This window comes from Caretta caretta, chromosome 2 (genome assembly GCF_965140235.1).
Source record: "Caretta caretta isolate rCarCar2 chromosome 2, rCarCar1.hap1, whole genome shotgun sequence".
Classification (NCBI taxonomy): domain Eukaryota; kingdom Metazoa; phylum Chordata; order Testudines; family Cheloniidae; genus Caretta; species Caretta caretta.
The window spans coordinates 202,527,784-202,550,042 of record NC_134207.1 but is presented as its reverse complement, the minus strand read 5'-3'; positions in this window follow the sequence as shown (position 1 = coordinate 202,550,042).

The window sequence follows — 22,259 nt, the reverse complement described above, 5'->3', positions numbered from 1 at the left end:
GCCCCAGATAGCAGCACAGGGACTCCAGGACCAGGCTTGAACCAGAAAGAGGGAGCTGGCACTTGGAAGCATGTGTGTTATAGTTAAAAATGAAACTTTTATTATACCAGCAACTTTTTAAAAAAAATTAAAAGTCTGGAAAAACCCCAACACCACATTCCTCCTCCAGGCCTCTAACGCAGCCTGGCTGTGCAATGTCCTTTAGGGCACTAACGTTAAGGTAGCTGGAAGAAACTGGAATGAGCTTTCACTATCAGCAGTTGCAATGGAGTAAACATGGGTATAACCAAAAAGGAGAATGGGGCCCACCACATGTGTCTCTATTTGAAGGCTGGGTGAAGAACTTTCACGTACACTGCAGCACCCTGACTGGAACCTCAAAGGGACATCAGGAAGACAGTCTGCCTGCACATGGCTTGAATGTTAAGCTGCAGTTGTAGCAGGTCTGTAAATAATTGCTTTATTAAAATAATCAAAGTCCTTTCATGTTAATACCCAGCACACAGTATGTGTGTTTCCAGAATGTGAAACGTACACAGGCAGAATACAGGAGATGAAGTCACAGAAGCATCAACAGACTTTGTTTTGGACTCTCGTGTCTGGTAACTTCATGGCCAGAGCCTGTTTGCTGTACATACAAGTCAGTGCTGTGCAACTAAGATTTTTAACAATTGGCTTCCTCAAAACTGTGCTGTCTATTAAATAAATTTTCTATGTTCATTGCTGGAGGCTATTATTAATAGTTTGAACTGTCACTCTGTATGAATGATCTCTTCTACCATCTTTTAAAAAAAAAACAGTATTCCAAAAGTTTGCTCCTGCAACCAGAAGGAAATGCTCAGCTGATCTACTCTAATACCACATGCAGAAAGCTGTAGAAAAAGAGACAAACAGAACTGGAACTAGCAATCTTGCAGGAGGACATAAAGTTGCAGAGTAATTACTGCTCACTAATCCCGCAAGGTGGATCTGGTTAGATGCAACCAGTGTGTAAAAAAGAGACAGGCACATCTCTCCGAGGCAGAGGGAACTAGGGATTAGGAAACTGGATGGCCTGGCCCAGAAACCCTACAAATAGTTAAGATTGGGCAGAAAGCTTAGGAGGAGGTTTTGGTTCTGCCTTTGTTAACTGATTTAACAATAAAGCCGAACCCAGGGGTAAGCCTGGGCTACCTACAATAAGTGTATGGATGGTGTTTGGAGGAGGGTGGGAACTTCCAAGTCTGATGCTGACAGACCAGGAGCCAGCTAGTAATGCCAAGGCCCCAGGCCTCACTGAACGCTGACAAATGCAAAGCTGGAAACCAGTCTGACTCACCAGTATGTTAGTATTGTTAAGCTAGATATTAGAATTGTAGAAATGTGTTTAGACCTTAGGATGCTGCATGTATTAGACTCACTTATCTGTTCCCCAAGTTATAAAGCGATAGCAAATGTTTGCGTTGTAAACCTCTGTAACTGCATAGCTCATCTAACAGGAAAGAAGCCGTTTCTAATGCAATGCTGGCTTCCTCCACAAGGGGTTAGGACCTGCCCAACAAGAAGGCCTTTGAAACTGAAGGTGCCATTGTAAATCCTTAAAAGACTTTGTTAACTGCATTCCTCTCCCCCTCCATGAGGAGGAGCCTGTGCAAGAACTCATCCCATCAGCTTGGGCTCTGGGGAGAAGGAGCTGAAAATCCCTGACAAGGAGAAACTTGGTTCTTTTTGCTGCTTGGACTCTAAAGGGACGAGAATCACTAAGCATAAGCAAAAGCCCCCCAGCTGTTTTGCCTGGGTTAGCCCTAAAGGACATATGGAATTTGCTTATTATAGAAGTTTGTTATCTTTTGTGTGTCTATGTTACCTGTTTTAACCTTGGAAATAACTCATTTCTTTTTTCCAGTGAATAAACCTGTAGTTAACCATAGAATTAGCTATAGGTGTTGTATTTGGCTTGATAGCTAGGGTTCAACTGACTTGGGGTAAGTGACTGGTCCTTTGCAACTGGAAGTAAGCTGGAGAATCTCATAAAAAACAAGCCTTCCACACAAACTTCCTTGTGGCTGAACTTTACAAAAACTAGACAAGCCATTTACAACACACACTTTGCTTCTCTACAGAAGAAAAAGAACACTATCTGAACTTCTACATGCCACAAGGGGCCACAACTGTGGTACCCTTAACTCACCCAACAATATTGTTAATCTATACAGCTATACTCTGAGGCCAGCAGAAGAGTAGGTCCTATCTTGGGGCTTCTACTTCTGTCTCACCACACCCACGAACATGATACAGTTCTGTGGTGACCTGGAATCCTACTTTGACTGTCTCCAACTCAAGGACTATTTCCACCACATGTCTGAACAGCACACTAACCCAGAGAAACCTTCCTACCAAAGCTAGAAGAAGGAGGATTCTGCATGGACTCCTCCTGATGGTCGAAACAACAGACTGGACTTCTACATAGAGTGCTTCCACTGACGTGCACAGGCTGAAATTGTGGAAAAGCAGCATCACTTGCCCCATAACCTCAGCTGTGCAGAACAGAATGCCATCCACAGCCTCAGAAACAACTCTGACATTATAGTCAAAAAGGCTAACAAAGAAGGTGCTGTCGTCATCATGAATAGGTCGGAGTATGAATGAGAGGCCACTAGGCAACTCTCTGACACCACATTCTACAGGCCATTACCCTCTGATCCCACCGACGGGTACCAAAGGAAACGGCACCATCTGCTCAAGAAACTCGCTGAAGAAGCACAGGAAAAAGTCTACACAGACACACCCCTAGAGCCCTGACCAGGGGTATTCTATCTGCTACCCAAGATCCATAAACCTGGGAATTCTGGATGCCCCATCATCTCAGGCATTGACACCCTGACAGCAGAACTGTATGGCTACATGGACGCTCTCCTCAGGCCCTACGCTACCAGCACTACCAGCTAACTTCAAGACACCACTGACTTCCTGAGGAAACTACAATCCATTGGTGATCTTCCAGAAAACACCATCCTAGCCACTATGGATGTAGAAGCCCTCTACACCAACATTCCACACAAAGATGGACTACAAGCCATCAGGAACAGTATCCCCGATAATATCACGGAAAACCTGGTGGCTGAGCTTTGTGACTTTGTCCTCACCCACAACTATTTCAGATTTGGGGACAATTTATACCTTTAATTCAGTGGCACTGGTGTGGATACCCGCATGGCCCGTGTGACGGGATTGGGACTCACCACCGTGGCACCTCCTGTTGGTAACTCTGGGAATTAACTCAGTCCATGTGGAGTGCAGTGGCGTCCCATCCATCTCTTGCCCTCTGTTGGCGCCCAGACCCGCATTGCTCCCTTCTCGCAGCATCCTCTTCAGGACACTGCCCTTTGGCAGTGCCCCCTAATCCATGCTCATCCCTTTCTGGGGGGGGGGAGGGGTTGTTATCAGCAGTTCTTCTCTTCACCCCAGCCACAATGGCCAACCACACCCCCTAAGTCTAACCCCTTTTGGCAGGGGTCTGGTGCAGTACATGATGGCCACTCCTAATGGCCAGGTGTAAGTACAAGGGGGGGACCCAGGCCCACCCTCTACTCTGGGTCCTGACCCAGGGACCCTTTGGCAGCATCCTTCCTGCCTGCCCTCTTTCTCTCCCTTTGTCCATCTCTCTCCCTGGGCCGTTTCCCCTTCCATCCCTTTGCACTGGCTAGACCCTTTCCTCAGGGCCTGCAGCCTGGCAGGTACCACGCTGGAGTTCCCTTCTGCTCCCACAGCCTGCCCAGTACTGCACTGTCCCTGGTGCTAGTCTCCTCACGCAGGAGACAGACCTTCACCCTTTGAAGGCCCAAAAGAGACTCCCTGCCACTCGCCTGCGTAGCCTTTATGTAGGGCCTAGCCTGGCCCTGATTGGCTGCCTCTTGCTCAGCCCTGATTGGCTCCCCGCAGGCCCTCTCTGATTGGCTGCCTGTCTGCGCAGCCGCTCTGTCCTGCTGTAGCCCAATCTGGCCTGGGGGTGGGGCACTGCCCCACCACAGCCCCACAGTATGCCAACATTTTTATGGCTGACTTAGAACAAAGCTTCCGTGTCCCGGGCTGCAGCATTTTTGACAACCTATTTCTAGTCCAAGACCTTTTGGAACTCGGGCGTAGAGACAGTCTGTCGTTCACCCTCCTGTCTCTTGATCAGGAGAAGGCGTTCGATAGAGTGGACCATGGGTACCTCCTGGGCACTCTGCAGGCATTTGGATTCGGACCTCAGTTTGTGAGTTTTCTCCAGGTGCTGTACGCTTCCGCGGAGCGTCTGGTTAGACTCAACTGGACCCTGACCGAACCAGTCAGCTTCGGGCGAGGAGTACGGCAGGGGTGCCCCCTCTCGGGCCATCTGTATGCTCTGGTGATCGAGCTCTTCCTCTGTCTCCTCCGCAGGAGGTTGACAAGGTTGGTGCTGCGGGAGCCGGAACTGCGGCTGGTCCTGTTGGCGTACACCAATGACATACTCCTCGTGGTCCAGGACCCGGGCAACTTGGTGCGGGTGGAGGCTTGCCAGGCCATCTATTCGGCAGCCTCCTCCGCCTGAGTCAACTGGGTCAAGAGCTCTGGCTTGGCGGTGGGGGACTAGCGGCAGGTGAGCTCCCTCCCACCTGCGCTTCAGACAATCCGGTGGAGCGCAGGTCCACTGCTCTACCTAGGCATTTACCTTTCTGCCACGCACCCTTCTCCGCCTTGACGCCCACTGCTCGGGCTTATCTCAACCGAGCCCTGTGTGAACACCCCGCCCACCCTCTACCCCAGGCCCGCCGGACCTTTCAATTGGGCCCCTACCATGTAGATCCCAACAAACCCCTCACCCTTTCACTGCGAGCCGGCTGCATGAACTGCAGCCGGTCGGCTTCCAAATCGCGCCACGGAAATATCTGTACACACTCACGCTTCACACCCTTCACGCCCACACCCTGATGTCCCGCCCCCGATAAAAAGTGGCAGGACCTCCTGCCACCTTTGGAGGGTGAGCAAGCCTGGTGGGCCAGCCTGTATTCCACCTTGGTCCCGAGGCCCGTCGGGGACATTAGTTGGCGGCTCCTTCATGGTGCTGTGGGCACGGGCATGTTTTTGATGCGGTTCACCCCCATCCAAGACTCCCTTGATGCCTTCGAGGAGCGGTGGGCACTGTCCAAGGTTCTCTGCTCGGTGACCCCGTCCGGTTCCCTCCGTCTGACCCTTTGATTGAGGGGAAGAGCAAGAGACCCCAGCCCCAGTCGTTGCCGCTGTGGATACCATCATCACTGTCACCTAGGAGGCGTCCTATCACACGTGGGTGTACGTCCCCCCCCCACCTCCAAACAGCCCACCCCGCAGCAATGCCCATCTTGTCGGGCACTCTCAGGAGAGGAATAATCGGTGACACTGGGCGTGCCACTAGGTAACTCGAGGGGGTGGAAGACCATGAGTGTCGAGGAAGCCCTCCCCGCTCTAGCCACCAGGTAACTTAGGAGGGTGGAAGACCACGAGTGTCGAGGAAGCCCCCCCACTCTGGGCCCAGGCTAGCCTGAACACTTCTCCCTTCTGAAGGCTGCTGTGTTATACCTTGTGTTTGCTTTTGTTTTGTTGCATAGTTTTGCTTTATCCTTTCTGGTGATTTCTTGTAAGTGTTACACAAATAAAATTCTTTTCTGCTTTAAAAAAAAAAAAAGACTCTTCCCGGGTGCACTTTTCATTACCAGAGACAATCTCCACCTGCTTTATAGACTAGCAAAAACCAGGTTTGCTTCTGGTCCATTGTACTTGTGCAGTTAGGCCTGACTTCTCATCATTAAATTGTTAAGCATTTTTGGATGGCAGTAGCAACTGTGAAATAAAGTAGTATGACACAACGACAAGGAACTGGTTTTATAAAAGCATTTTGCTTACTCAGAGCGGCCTAGATTCAGTTTGAAAAGAAGAGTCCCATTTCCATGTCACAGAACTCCTGAAAAATTGTTCTTTTGTGGGCTTTTGCAAACTGGAAGAGAAGCAATTTATTTTTCTGACATGCTGTCCCAAATTGGAGTTCCACGCAGGCAGTCGCCTTTTGCGAGAATTGCAGTATTAATGGGGCTCTCCAGATAAATGGTGACGCTGCCTCGCTTAAACTTCCCTGGGTGAAATATTAATTTTTAATACCAACACAAATCTGCTCTCACATTGTGCACGCAAGATATTATGTAGCTCAGATCAGACCCCGGTTACTTATAAAGGCTGACACTATGGAAAAAAGCCTTTTTTATCTCCGTTTTTTGCAAATTCTGCCATGTAAGTAACATCAGCATAAAATGGATGGCTTAAAAGTGAGACAAATCATTTTCAATATCCTGTTCAGAACCTCAGTCAAACATTGGTGGTGTTGACCCACAAAGAGAGTGTAAATATATTAATTTTTAAATTGATGCCAAGCAAACACTGGGGTTTTATTATTTATTTTATTCATGCTAAATGTTTTCCGGAGACCTGATTTATGACACAAGTGCAAGCTAGCCCAAAACAACATATGCTGCGAACAGTGATAATGAAAAGGTAGTGTATTTGGGTTTATTACCCTTATTAATAAATGATCGGGCCCACAGAACAGCAGAAAGCCGATCAAAGTAGTGCACGGTGATTCACTGCAAAGAGTTAACAAGAGAAAACTTTAAAACAGTAAAAGACTAGCTGCAGTTAGGATAGCAAGGGAGGCTGAAAACTCACCACCTCCGGAGACAGAGTTATGCAAGGGCAGAGGAACTACAAGGATGCATTAAGAAGCTATATGTTATCCTGGAGCAATTATAAGGGCTTCAAGAGGTACCCATGAGCAACAAAATGATCCTTAAAATTTACCTTTTACATGTTCCTCCTGGATCTAGTTGCTTTCCATTCAATAGAATAATGCAAATTAAAGACCTCTTAGCTTTTTTAGAGCTGAATCCTGCTCCCATTGAAGTAATGACAAAAAAACCTTTGGCTTCAATATTACAAGCATTCCACGGGAAGTGAGGAACACAGGATTGAGTCCAACAGTAGATTTCCTAGCTGTTTGTCTTACATCTGAATTCCCCATACAATGGCACTTCTATCACTTCCCCAGGGATTATTCCACAGCCTAATACAGCTCACTGTCAAGATTCTTTTTCCACGATGCAGCCTATATTTTCTTGATTTAATTTCAGCCAATTCCTATTTACACCAATTTGGGCCACCCTACATAAATTCTCTCTCTTCCTTATGTTTGCAGCTTTACAGATTTGCAGAATTATGTCCATCTGTACCTGTTAAACTTTTAATCTTTCTTCAGAAACTTCCATACACTGATCAATTTTGCTATTGAAAATCCCATCTATCATGTTTCACCCCCCACCACATTTCTGATTATTTCCCCCCCAGATGGGCTAGCTTGCATTTTTCTAAACTGAGTTTCATTTTGTTGTTTTCTACCTGTCTTTAAAACTTGCTCAGTCCTTTTGTTTTTGTTCTCTGCCATCAACGTATTCACACCATCTCCCAGATCTCCCCTGCCCCATGAAGGAAGAAGAGATCATCTGTCTCTGTTGCATATATTCCACCCAACTACAGATCCATACAGGAGAAAGGTTTAGGCCCACGTTGGTTGGGGGCAGGAGAGGGATGGAACCAATGGAACTATATCATCTATTAGCAGTCCACATGGGTACCTTAGCAAAGCTAACACAGCCCCTGGCTTATAGATAGATGTGGCTGGTGGTCCCATCCTAGTTTCTGCTTGCACTTCTTCATGGGATGCCCATGCTTAAGCTAGCATGGGAATCAGGAATGAGTTGTATTGACATGGTCACATGGGAGAGGCATCAGTGCACTACTTTTTCATGAGTAAAACAGCAATGGGGCTCAACCTCTGCTCTTGAACTGGGGGCCTAAAGGTTGTATACCAATACCCCAATAAGAAACATCTACATCAGAATCTTTCAGATAATATGACTTACCATAAAAATATTGGGCAGAATCCTGAGGCAAACAGAAATGTTCTAATACTACGATGATGAACGCTATATAAGTTCCCAGATGCCTACACAGGCCCTTACTCAGGTTGCTTGATTTCTTTTAAATGTCTTTTGGCATTTTCCTGGTAATGACCTTTTCAATTAACACTGGAGTAAGACAAGAAATCTTCCTTAGCATTTATACATCCACTTGATCCCTCATAAAAGGGAGTTTATTTAACCCTTTTCCTCCTATGGATAAAGGGGCTTTACTCTGTGTGTTCAATTAATCAGATGTTCAAAGATTCGGAACAAGTTCAATTTGCAAGTGACTCCAGTCTGAAATAAAATTTATTTTTCTTTCCTGTTCAGTTTCCTCTCCAATGTGGAGGATGCACTTATCTCTCACAAAAGTTATCTCTAGGTCAATCCACAGCTTTTTCAAAAGACCTGAAAAAGAAATGGCAACCAGTAGCCTATGTAGAGAAATTGACTGTTCTGTCAGTTCTAACTAAAATATAAGGACTTTCTGCCTCACTCTTAGGCCTCAGAGTGCTATCAATTACAGCTCTGTAATGAATCTTACCTCATTCCTCCATGCACAAGGTCAACACTCTGCCAGTGCTGATGGGCCTATCCATGCTCACGGAACATTTCTAGATAGACTTCTAACATTTTGGGATCCTATTAGCAGCTTCGTGTTTTCTGTCTACAGGCATGAGCAGTTTTTCTTTGATATCTCCTCATATTTGATTTCTGAGGTAGTGTGGCCAGGGGCTAGGAGCATATATTTAAGTTTTGCAGTTGTTTGTTTCTTTTTCCAATTTATACAGTACTTGTGTCATCAGATGTAATTCCCCCATGAGCTCTGAACCATCAGAGTGTAGGATTTTTATTTGATATAAAGGAGCCAGATTGTTCCTTAGGCAGCCCCATAAGTAACAATATAAGCTATACCAGCTTTTATCCCTAAATCCCCCAATGCAATTTACACACTACTCTATGGAGAAGGGAGTTATTTTAACATGAACTGCAGCCACATTCTTGGAGACTTAAAGTTCCTGATGTCCTGCATAGCAGGGTGAATTCCACTGAACAAGACTGAGTTCCCGTAAAGAAGTGACACTCCTTTCCTGCAAGGCAGAGGGGATTTTCAAGATTGGGCCCTATTTACATTTGCGATTGTTAGCTCCTATTAAAGTAGCCAGCATACTCAAAAAGATACCTGTATAATAAAGCAAAGTCAACAGGCCTAATTCAAAAATTTCTGTCAACCTTTTTCAGGGGGAAAAACTGGGTTAGAGACTAACATGTGCATGTGAAAAGGGCCTGCTTTGTGCAGAAAATGAGTTTTTCTGCGAGAAACCTCCACACCCAAAAGCAAAATATTTTGATTTGGAAATTCCGCCATAGTATCTCATCAGAGTTGTAGTTTAGTTAGCTGAAGTCCCCATTTTCCTCTATGAGCCAGGCTCCCTGGTCTGATTACATTTATCATAATGGTTTTCAACCATTTCTCATTTGCAGACCCTGCAACCATTGCAAATGAAGGTGCAGACCCCTTTGGAAATCTTAGACATAGTCTGCAGACCCTTAGGGTTGAAATTGACTGATCTATCAAATGCACTATGGCCAAAAATCTCAATACAAATCTCTGTAAGTTACACTGAAAGAGAATTGTGTCAGAGTACAGAGATGATATACAGTTAAAGAGGCTAATATTTAACTTGTAGAGATTAAAATGGGGAAAGAACAAGTTAAAAATTACTTAGACGAGTTAGATGTCTTCATGTCCCCAGCGCCTGATGAAATACATTCTAGAATATTAAAGGAGCTGATTGAGAAGATATCTGAGTTATTAACAATTATCTTCTAAAAGTCATGAAAGACAGGAGAGATTCCAGAGGACTGGAAAAGGGCAAATATAGTACCCATCTATAAAAAGGGAAATAAGGACAACCCAGGGAATTACAAACCAGTCAGCTTAATTTCAGTATCAGGAAAGATAATGGAGCAAATAATTGAGCAATCAATTTGCAAACACCTCAAAGATAAGGTGATAAGTAACAGTCAGCATGGATTTGTCAAGAACAAATCGTGTCAAACCAATCTAATAGTTTTTTTTTATAGGGTAACAAGCCTTGTGGATAGGGGAGAAGCAGTAGATGTAATTTATCTTGACTTTAGTAAGGCTTTTGATACTGTCTCAGACAAACTTCTCATAACCAAACCAGAGAAATACAACCTAGATAGAGCTCCTATAAGGTGGATGCAATACTGGTTGGAAAACTGTTCCCAGAGAGTAGTTATCAGTGGTTCACAGTCAAGCTAGAAGGGCATAACGAGTGGGGTCCTGCAGGGATCAGTTCTGGGTCCGGTTCTGTTCAATATCAATGATTTAGGTAATGGCATAGAGCGTACACTTATAAAGTTTGCAAATGATATCAAGCTGGGAGGGGTTGCAAGTGCTTTGGAGGATAGCATTAGAATTTAAAATGATCTGGACAAACTGGAGAATGGTCTGAAGTAAATAGGATGAAATTCAATAAGGACAAATGCAAAGTACTCCACTTAGGAAGGAATAATCAGTTGCACACATACAAAATGGGAAATGACTGCCTAGGAAGAAGTACTGTGGAAAGGGATCTCTGGGTCATAGTGGATCACAAGCTAAACATGAATCAATAGTATAAACACTCTTGCAAAAAAAGCAAATGTCATTCTGGCATGTATTAGCAGGAGTGTTGTAAGCAAGACACGAGCAGTAATTATTCCACTCTACTCCATGCTGACTAGGCCTCAACTGGAATATTGTGTCCAGTTCTGGGTGCCACATTTCAGGAAAGATGCGGACAAACTGGAGACGGTCCAGAGAAGAGCAACAAAAATGATTAAAGGTCTAGAAAACATGACCTATGAGGGAAGATTGAAAAAACTGGATTTGTTTAGTCTGGAGAAGAGTAAGAGGGGACATAACAACAATTTTCAAGTTCATAAAAGGTTGTTACAAGAAGAAGGGAGAAAAATTATTCTCCTGAACCTCTGAGGATAGGACAAGAAGCAATGGGCTTTAAATTGCAGCAAGGGAGGTTTAGGTTGGACATTAGAAAAAACTTTCCGTCAGGGTGGTTAAGAACTGGAATAAATTGCCCAGGGAGGTTGTGGAATCTCCATCATTGGGATTTTTTAAGAGAGGTTAGTGTAGTGGGGCTACTGCCCCACTCCTACAGAACAGGGTTTGTTTTTTTTTTTAAAGCAGAAAAGAATTTTATTTGTGTAACACTTACAAAGAATCACCAAAGAGGATAGAGCAAAACTATGCAACAAAACAAAAGCAAACAGAAGGTATGACACAGCAACCTTCAGGAGGGAGAAGTGTTCAGGTTAGCCTGGGCCCAAAGCGGGGGGGCTTCCTCGACACTCGTGGTCTTCCACCCTCCTGAGTTACCTGGTGGCCTAGAGCGGGGGGGCTTCCTCGACACTTGTGGTCTTCCACCCCCTCGAGTTACCTAGTGCCACGCCCAGCGTCACCGATTATTCCTCTCCTGAGAGTGCCTGACAAAATGGGCACGGCTGTGGGGTGGACGGTTTGGGGTGGGGGGGGATTACACCCACGTGTTATAGGACCCCTCCTAGGTGACAGTGATGATGGTATCCACAGTGGTGACGGCTGGGGCTAGGGTCTCTTGCTCTTCCCCTCAATTAAAGGGTCAGACGGAGGGAACCGGATGGGGTCACTGAGCAGAGAACCTTGGACAGCGTCCACCGCTCCTCGAAGGCGTCAAGGGAGTCGGTGGATGCCGCCCAGAGGAACTCTGCCTGGATACGGGAATGTACTGAGGATCGGAAAACGGCCCTACAATTGCAGGACGCTTCATTAGCCAACCTCCCCTCTCTGGTTTTATAAATGGCTGTTTTAGCTAGGGCTAGGAGGAGGTTAACCAGGAGCTCTCGCGATTTTGTGGGGCCACGGATGGGGAGTGTGTAGATAAAAAGATGAGGGGAAAAGTGGAGCCAAAAGCGTAATAAAATATTCGTTAGGAGCCAGAAAAGGGGCTGTAATCTGGCACATGCTAAATATATGTGCGCCAGGGTTTCCCTCACACTGCAAAAAGGGCAAGTATCCGGGATGGGCACAGAACAGGGGATAAAAGCAGCCCTGGAGAGAGCTGTGGCTGGGAAAAGGAGTGAAAGCAGCTGAGGGAGTAGCCGACCACAGGTGTGGCCAACTCAATCAGGGCCCAGCTGGCCCTGATAAGAGGGCTGGGGTGACAGGAGCTGAGGAGAGTCTCACTCTAGCCCTGGAGTGGGAAGGGCTAGCTGCCTGAGAGCAAGGTACCTGAAGCAGAGTAGTACTGGGGAAGGGCAAAGGGAGCTGCAGCCTAGCAACCCCCAGGCTGCAGGCCTTGATGAAGGCATACAAAGGTACTGGGGCTACAGAGGTGCAGCCAGGGAATAGGCAGAGGCAGCTGGTCCTAACCCCTTGCCAATGATGAGTAGCCATTACAGACTACAATGTGCCCCTGGAAGCTAGATGATGATTGGCAGTAGCCATGGAGGCAAGGTGGGTTTAGAGGGTGGGGGTTCCCCTGGGAAGGGAAAACCAGAGTAAGGGGGTACTGCTGGGGGCAGAATCCTGAGGTAAAAGGCCATTGGGGTCTGGGAGGGACATGGGGCCTGAAGCAGGCGAGACACCAGCCATCAGAGGTGCTCTGAGGCTGGAAAAGAGGTAATTTGTAGACAACCAGCAGGAGGCACTGCACCGGAGAGTCGTTGATCTGCTACAGTTAGACAAACACCTGTCAGGGATGGTCTAGATAATACTTAGTCCTGCCATGAGTGCAGGGGACTGGACTAGATGACCTCTTGAGGTCCCTTCCAGTTCTGATCGTACAGTTGCTGACTCACAGCCGTCCATTTGGGGTTTTTTCTGTTATGATTCTCTGAGCTGAGGTAGTGGATGTCTGATTTGCATAATCCCTGTATAGATTATTGATCAATAATCTATATAGTGAATATGGCAGTCCCTGTGCTCTGATTGGCTGCTGTGCTCAGAATTTCAAATTGTTGGTTAGAAACAAAGATTCTGCGTTAGCTTCTCCAAAATGTACCCAATAAAGGAAAAGAAAAAAAATCCCAGAGGAAGGCTCCTAGCCTCCAAAATAACTGCTGTACATTTCTGACTGTGACAAGGAAACTGGGTGGATTTTCCTTAAGAATTTCTGACTCTAAGCTAAGGGCTCCTGTCCCAAGTTGCTTTTAAATTTAGTTATGACTTTCAGAGGAAAACTTTGCACTCTGGGAAGTCCCTGTCATGAGAGATTTCATACAGCCCTCTTAGGCTATACTAGAGCTGGAAAGCCTGATTCCCAGCTTGGGCAGACGTACCCACACTGGCTCTGATGGATCTACCATGCTAAACATAAAAGTGAAGTCATGGGGGTATCAGTGGCGGGACGAGCCAGCCACTGGAGTATGTACCTAGGGTTTCAGATGGGATCGGACTTGGGGAAGCTAACCCCTCTCACTGCGTACGCCACCCCAGCTGCACTCTGTTTTCAGAGCTAGCATGGGTCTGACAGACTGACAATATCCTGAATGAACTTTATTGAATAAGATTGAATCTTATTGAAATAGGGTTAACAACTTTGATGTACACAGTATTAGATATGTGAATGTTTATGTACCATTGTGAGATTGTACAGCACTTCCTTAGCAGGAAGACAGGATTAATGCAATCTCTAGAAGGCATGAGGAAGTTCAAAGGTCTTTTTGGAACAGTGTGTGTGAAGTACATTTCCTAGGCAGTACCTTGAGGTGAGGGGAATGCAAATTCTTCCCTTGGAAGCCAAGCTTTTGAAGATACACCCTGGGAGAAGAGGCTCATTGTATACTAATTTGTGCTTCTGGAAACTCCAGACCCCATATCAGTATAAAAGTGTGGACTAAACTTGTCATGAGTCTGCTTGTTCTGAGCTGAAGCTGTGCTGAACTTGTAACTACAATGAACATGCTAGGTTGGGGTGCTGAAAGATTGCTCTTGCCAGAGCCCATGTTAGAGTTAGGATTAACTCTGGTAAGCTTATTAACATGCAAGTAGATTCTTTAATTATTTTTAAATGTTTTCTCTCTAATGCTTTTACCTTGAGCATAAAGTAGGATTGCTTAGAAAACTGTGTATGGTAACTTATATCTGTAGCAATCACTCTGTTATCAGTCTCTGAAGAGAAAGCAAGCAGGTCAGTTTACGGAGACTCTCTTTGCTGGGAGTAACACAGTGAAGGCAGAGAACTGTTCAGCCTGGAGAGACACTGGTCAGAAGGGAGTGAGATGTAGGTCCCACACTGAACAGAGGCAACAGCTAGGAAGCTAGAGGCCTGAGAGTGGGTGCCCTTGCTGGAACACTCAGGGGCAGTACAGGTGCAATTGCCCTGAATTGTGATAGTAGGACTGTCTACCCAAGCTGGAAATCACACCTTCCTGCTCCAATGTAGACACAGCCTTAGACAAGCCCCATAACTTTGGCAAGCACAAGAAAAAGTCCCTAGGGGGGAGAAAGCTGGCAGTTTCTTGAGCGGTTTGCAGAGGTGGCTTTGGGAGGCACGGGAGGGCAGGCATTTGTCAGGGAACTGTGTGATAAGTGGTAAGAGGCCCAGGGAAAGTGAGACATTTTGGGATGGATGGCTGTAAGCAGCCAGCAGCCTGTGGATGGCAGTGGCTGCAGTGAAAGAATCAAAGTTGGGAATTGTGAAAGAAATTTCAAAGGTTAAGAGTCAGAAAAGCTCATGAAATTTCAGTAATTATTGAAGTAGTATGGTAAAATCTAATGGCCCCATCTGAGAATGGGACCCCATGGAGCTAGGCACTGTTCATTCATATAGTAAGTAACAACCCATGGCCTGAAGAGTTTACAACCTAAACAGACCAGACAGGAAAATGATTCAAGGAGAAAGTGAGATGAAGAGATTTTCCCAAGAGCCAGAAATAGAAACCAGGCCTCCTAAATCATAGGCCAGTTTTCCATCCACTAAATCCCACTGCCCCTCAAGCTTTGATAAGTATTTAAATGATTGGTGCTTACCCAACCTGAATCTCTGAATCCTTCACTTATTAATATTTGTACTATTATATATAGATCCCTGCACACACAATTCCCCTGTACTTTGCACAAGTTCATTGCACTTTTCGGCTTGATGGCACAGCCCTGGAAAATTCATCACCACAGGTTGTTGTGTTCCAAGTACATCTCAGGACAGATGCTGTGACCTGATGAGTTAAACTCAAGTACAGTAGAACCTCAGAGTTACGAACACCTCTGGAATGGAGGTTGTTCATAACTTTGAAATGTTCGCAACTCTGAACAAAACGTTGTCGTGGTTCTTTCAAAAGTTTACAACTGAACATTTACTTAATTCATCTTTGAAACTTTACTATACAGAAGAAAAATGCTGCTTTCCCTTTATTTTTAGTAGTTTACATTTAACCCAGTACTGTACTGTATTTGCTCTGTGTGTGTCGTCTGCTGCCTGATTGTGTACTTCTGGTTCCAAATGAGGTCTGTGATTGACCAGTCAGTTCGTAACTCTGGTGTTTGTAACTCTGAGGTTCTACAGTAAATTAAGAAATGAATGTTATAGCTTCTACTTCTCTCCAACCAATTTCCACATTTCCCAAAGACTCTTCTGAATGCTATTATCACCCAAAACACATGCCGCCAATGTGCAAGCAGCAAAACAAGGAAAAAGGCGAACACAGTACAAAAACGTGCTGACTTAAATGCGAACACATCAGCTTTAGTTTTTCTTTCGAAACAAAATAGAGCAAGCATACAGGTAAAATCAAACAAGATATATGGTTACATAGCAATGACTATCTGTTCAAATAAACAATGAAACTTCACTTCAATGAGTTTCAATCTAAATAGCGCACAGTTTTTTTTAAAATAGCTGATTAACTTCTAAGATGACATGATAGGCTCTGAGGAGAGGCATCTGGTTCAGGGCAAAGGCAGTAAGAAAAGCTCACTCTAGTTGCTCTTGTTACAGACTGTGGCTGGAACCAATTCAAACTACAGCCAAGGCACAGCACCTGGTGACCACATGCTGGTCCCCTAGCTCATTACAACATGGTTTCAATTTGTAATGTAGACTGAACCTTCAGCATGCTGCATAACCAGTATAAAGCCTCTTACTACTTCTTTGGAAGCTATCATTTACCTGTATTACAGGTAACATCCATTCAGATACACGCATGATACAGTCTTTAATTACATGATCATACACTATTTTCCACAAGATCCCTGCCTCATTATGTTACTGGAGGGAACTGGAAGGAACAAGCCAGCTGTATGTGTCTGTCATGTCTCATGAAGGGTTTAAAGACTAATAATAAAACGTAATACTCTTAGTTCTCCTGTTTTCTGCCTATTCTTGGGTACTACTCTGCCATAAATATAAAGGGAAGGGTAAACATCTTTCACCTGTAAAGGGTTAAGAAGCTAAGACAACCTCGCTGGCACCTGAACAAAATGACCAACGAGGAGACAAGGTACTTTCAAAGCTGGAGGGGGGGAAACAAAAGGTTCTCTCTGTCTGTGTATTGCTTTTGCTGGGACCAGAGTAGGAATGCAGGTCAGAACTCCTGTAAAGGGGTAATAAGCAATCTAGTTAGATACGCATTAGATTCTGTTTTGTTTAAATGGCTGATAAAAATAAGTTGTGCTGAATGGAATGTGTATTCCTGTTTTTGTGTCTTTTTGTAACTTAAGGTTTTGCCTAGAGGGATTCTCTGTTTTGAATCTGATTACCCTGTAAAGTATTTACCATCCTGATTTTACAGAGGTGATTCTTTTACTTTAATTAAAATTCTTCTTTTAAGAACCTGATTATTTTTTCATTGTTCTTAAGATCCAAGTGTTTGTGTCTGTGTTCACCTATGCAAACTGGTGAGGATTTTTATCAAACCTTCCACAGGAAAGTGGCTGTAGGGCTTTGGGGGATTTGGAGGGGGAGGGAAGACGTTTCCAAGTGGGCTCTTTCCCTGTTATATTTGTTAGACGCTTGGTGGTGGCAACAAAAAAGTCCGGGGCAAAAGGTAAAATAGTTTGTACCTTGCGGAAATTTGAACCTAAGCTGGTAAAAATAAGCTTAGGGGGTTTTCATGCAGGTCCCCACATCTGTACCCTAGAGTTCAGAGTGGGGAAGGAACCTTGACATACTCCTACCCTCATTTTTGCCAATTGCAGATTAATTTTATATCTTTTTAAGTTTTTCAAATCCAAATACCTCTGAATGTTTTTTTGAATAATAAGAGCTACAAATAGGAATAGGCTAAATGTGAATTACACTTTTAGCCCATTTCCTCCATCCCTACTAAGTGGTTTGTAATTATATTGTTTACTGAATCATTTTTCTAAGTTGCTTTCAAAAGAACTTGCTGGTTTGCATCTTTCAGTCTCACTAGGAAATCCTGGATAAGGACTGCCACCTCTCTGAAGCCCTTTGAGGAACAAAGCGATTATTGCATATACCTTTGACAATTTTAGTCCCCTTTAGTCTGTATCTGAAGATCAACTAAGACTTATCAAGTGGCAAGAGAAAACCCGGGTCCCATCCAATCAATATGCTGAACCAATAATGCAGAGCAGACTGAACATGCATGACATAGTGAAAATAGAGTGGCCAAAGGTGCAGTCAGGTTCCTAAGCATTGGAATGAAATACTCCTGAGACAGCATTATGTCCTCTCCTTCTCTTGTGGCCTACTGTAATTACCTGGGGATGTTCTCAAGTTGAGAAACCCAAGCAGCATCCCCCACAACCCCCTGCCAAGCAATATTGGGGGAAATTACTATTATTGACACCTATAGCTAAGTCCTTTATGAAACACTCCCAGCAGTGAGTCACTTAGGGAACCTGGAGAATTTGGGAAGAAATGTCATGACTATTACAACATTGTACCATCGTTATTTAAACAAACAGCTAAGGGATTCTGTCCAGAGTGACTGATTCCTTTAATGGGAGATAGGTCCAGCCTCACATGTGACTATTAGCTGCCATCCAGCTGAGGCTGTGTAGCTATAGGTCAGGTGATCGCCTGAAGAATACTTAGGATTAGATTCAGAAAGGAGAATTAGGCATTGCAATGCTGGGCATTGCAACGCCTCACTCCTAGGCACCCTTCCATCCTGTGGAATGCACAGCCCTGAGTTAGGGGCCCATGATCCCGGTGTGATGCATTCACAAAGATATGTGCTTCAGGAAGATTTTCAGAAGCTAGCTGGCTGAGTGAGGAGCCACCTAAGCAAGCTAGAAGTGAAATACAGAGGGGAGGGGAGGGGCTTAGGGCCCAGAGCCACAAAGGTACTTAAGCACCTAGCTCCTATAAATCTGGGCCTTAGATGCCTCCCTCTGGCCTATCAGGTGTCTATCTCCGCTTGGGTTTCTTGGCCATGAGCCCTTGCCTGGAAATAGGTGTGTAAATTAGGTGTCTAAAACTCCTTTTTCATGAAAAACGAAGGAGGGAGACACAATACATCCATTATACAAATAGCCTAGCAATTAAGACACTCCTCTGGCATATAGAAGACCTGTTTTCAAACCCCTGCTCAGCCTGATTTGGAGCCCAGCCCTGACATTCAGGTCTCACACCTCTTAGGTGAGTTCCCTGACCACCAGGCTGTTGGGGATTCTGGGGCAGGTCTCACTCCAGTTGAAGCTGTTCTACTTTGTATAAATAATTAACTCATCATTGAGCCAGACTTAATAGCTCAATGGCCAGGGCACCCATCTAGGAGTCAGCTTTGACTCCCTGCTCCAAATCAGGCACAGTGAGGATTCAAACCTGGATCTCCCACCTCCCAGAAAAGTGCTATTGGGTGTCTGGTACATGGATAGACACAAACCTTCTCACCCCGGCTGTCTTTCATGCAGGTTAGGCCTGCTCTGAGCACCTCTCCTGGACTGGGCCCTGCAGGTGAGCTAGGCAGGGGGATGCCTCATTTGAGATTCCCATTACACCTTAGGTGTGAACGAGGGCTCTAGGCAGCATCACAACTTGTACACGTCCACTGGCAGAAACTCAGGCGCTTATGGGGATTTAGGTGCCTAGGGGGTAGGCAGCTGCTGAACAGGGGTTTTGTGAATATTAGTCATGCCTCAGTGTTGGATTTAAGTGTCTAAAGAGGTAGTTAAGCACCAAAGTCCCTTTATGACTCTAACCCTGATCTCTATACAAGCCATCAAATGATCATTTGAGCTAAAGAACTGCAGAGCTACAAGCTCCTGTAGGTGACTCTGAGGCAGTGATAACTGCAGGGAGCAGGTAGATTCCTGCAGGAATCCCTGTATCAAAGCAAGGACCCCTGGGGGCTGAGAGAGGTAGGGAAAAGCTGCTGGGAACTGTAGCCCATATTAGGCAGAGAACTACTTTATTTTGGTATTTTGCCTAAGTTTTTGTTTAGCCAACAAATTATGTTCTGAGGCTGGCATGGCAGCAATCCTTCCCTGGATCACCACTTAATTTGAAAAAAAAAAAACAGGAATACTTGTGGCACCTTGGAAACTAACAAATTTATTAGAGCATAAGCTTTCGTGGGCTGCAGCCCACTTCATCGGATGCATTGAATGGAACATATAGTAAGATATATATATATATACATACAGAGAAGGTGGAATTTGCCATACAAACTGTAAGAGGCTAATTAATTAAGATGAGCTATTATCAGCAGGAGAAAAAAAACTTTTGTAGTGATAATCAAGATGGCTCATTTAGACAGTTGACAAGAAGCTGTGAGGATACTTAACATGTGGAAAGAGATTCAATATGTGTAATGACCCAGCCACTCCCAGTCTCTATTCAAACCCAAGTTAATGGTATCTAGTTTGCATATTAATTCAAGCTCAGTAGTTTCTCACTGGAGTCTGTTTTTGAAGCTTTTCTGTTGCAGAATTGCCACCCTTAAATCTTTTACTGAGTGGCCAGAGAGGTTGAAGTGTTCTAACAGTTTTTGAATGTTATGGTTCCTGATGTCAGATTTGTGCCCATTTATTCAGTTTGGCCAATGTACATGGCAGAGCAGCATTGCTGGCACATGATGGCATATATCACATTGGTAGATGTGCAGGTGAACGAGCCCCCGATGGCATGGCTAATGTGATTAGGTCCTATGATGGTATCCCTTGAATAAATATGTGGACAGAGTTGGCATCGGGCTTTGTTGCAAACGAGATACCATTAACTTGGGTTTGAATAGAGACTGGGAGTGGCTGGGTCATTACACATATTGAATCTATTTCCACATGTTAAGTATCCTCACACCTTCTTGTCAACTGTCTAAATGGGCCATCTTGATTATCACTACAAAAGTTTTTTTTTCTCTTGCTGATAATAGCTCATCTTAATTAATTAGCCTCTTACAGTTTGTATGGTAAATTCCACTTCTCTGTATGTACTGTGACAGGGTCGGGCCAGATGGCTACAGGAGAGTAATAGAAGGCAGATGTATTAGCCCCAGGTTAAGTAGGTCCCTTTCCCCTGGGTAAGGTAACAGGGAAGGTTCCAGAACAATCAGGAACCTTCTGGAGACAATTAAGACAGACAGGCTGATTAGAACACCTGCAGCCAATCAAGAAGCTGCTAGAATCAATTAAGGCAGGCTAATCAGAGCACCTGGGTTTTAAAAAGAGCTAACTTCAGTTTGTGGTGCACGTGTAAGGAGCTGGGAGCAAGAGGCGCTAGGAGTTGAGAGTGAGAATGCGGACTGTTGGAGGACTGAGGTGTACAAGCATTATCAGACACCAGAAGGAAGGTCCTATGGTGAGGATAAAGAAGGTGTTGGGAGGAGGCCGTGGGGAAATAGCCCAGGGAGTTGTAGCTGTCGCACAGCTGTTCCAGGAGGCACTCTAGACAGCTGCATTCCACAGGGCCCTGGGCTGGAACCCGGAGTAGAGGGAGGACCTGGGTTCCCCCCAAACCTCCCAACTCCTGGTCAGACACCTGGACTGTGGGTTCAAGAAAACAGCCAAACTGAGGGCTGCTGTGAAGTCCAAGGCAAGCAAATCCGCCAATAAGCGCAAGACCCACCAAGGTAGAGGAAGAACTTTGTCACAGTATATATATCTATATATATAATCTTCTTACTATATGTTCCATTCAATGCATCCGATGAAGTGGGCTGTAGCCCATGAAAGCTTATGCTCAAATAAACGTGTTAGTCTCTAAGGTGCCACAAGGACTCCTGTTCTTTTTGCAGATACAGACTAACACGGCTGCTACTCTGAAACACTTCATTTGTGTCTATTTTGAAAAATAAATACATTCCGCAAGCTGCCTCTTTCTCACGGCTGGGCCAATGCCATCCCTAAGGCTATGGCTACACTATGAGGCTTTTAGCGACACGGCTGTGCCCACTACATCCGTCCCAGCAGCATGTAGTGTAGCTGCTGTTTGTCAGTAGGAGAGAGCTCTCCTGCCAACAAAAAACTTCCACCCCCCACAAGTGGTAGCGTCAGCAGGAGAGCACTCCTGCCAACAAAGCGCTGTTCACACCAGTGCTTTTTATCAGTAAAACTTTTGTCGTTGGGGGGGCGTGCTTTTTAACACCCCTGAATGACAAAAGTTTTGCAGATGAAGGGCCAGTGTAGACAAACCCTAAAATAACTCCACTTACTTCAGTTGAATTACGTGAAGGATGAGTTAAAGCCGTGAATCCAGATTTTTGGGAATCCTCCAACCACATTCACAGGCTTTGTGGGTTACTTGAAGGCATCAGAGCAGTACAAAGCAGCCAGAGATGGGCCAAGAAACTGGTCCATATATGTTAGAACACCCCAGTATAACCCCAGTTGTCCTAGGGAAATCCTAATAAAATAATCTCTGCAAGGTATGGTCCTGAATGGCCTGAGCACAGGATTGAGTGAGCAACACCTTCATTTCAATCCCCCTTCTGACATCTGAACTTGTTACTGAGCTTCAACTGGCCCCATCCTTACAAAGATGTAGTGAAGATTAGTTAATTAAAATTTAGAAATCGCTTCTCAAGGCCCTGCCTATATCACAGGCCTGGTCTCTCTTCACATCCTCTTCCATTCCTCTCCCCATTGTCAGTGATGCTGCCTTGATTCCCCTCCTGTGTTCTTCTCTCACAAACACCCCTATCTCCTCATGCTGGGAATGTCCCATCCAAACCTACCTGCCAAACTATCTCCCTCTCCACATTCAACTCCTTCCTCAAACCTTGCCTGGGCCAGCTCAGCTGTGGTAAATGACGGAGTGGAAACGTAAGGAGAGAGACATAATCCCTCAAGATGTGCATGCT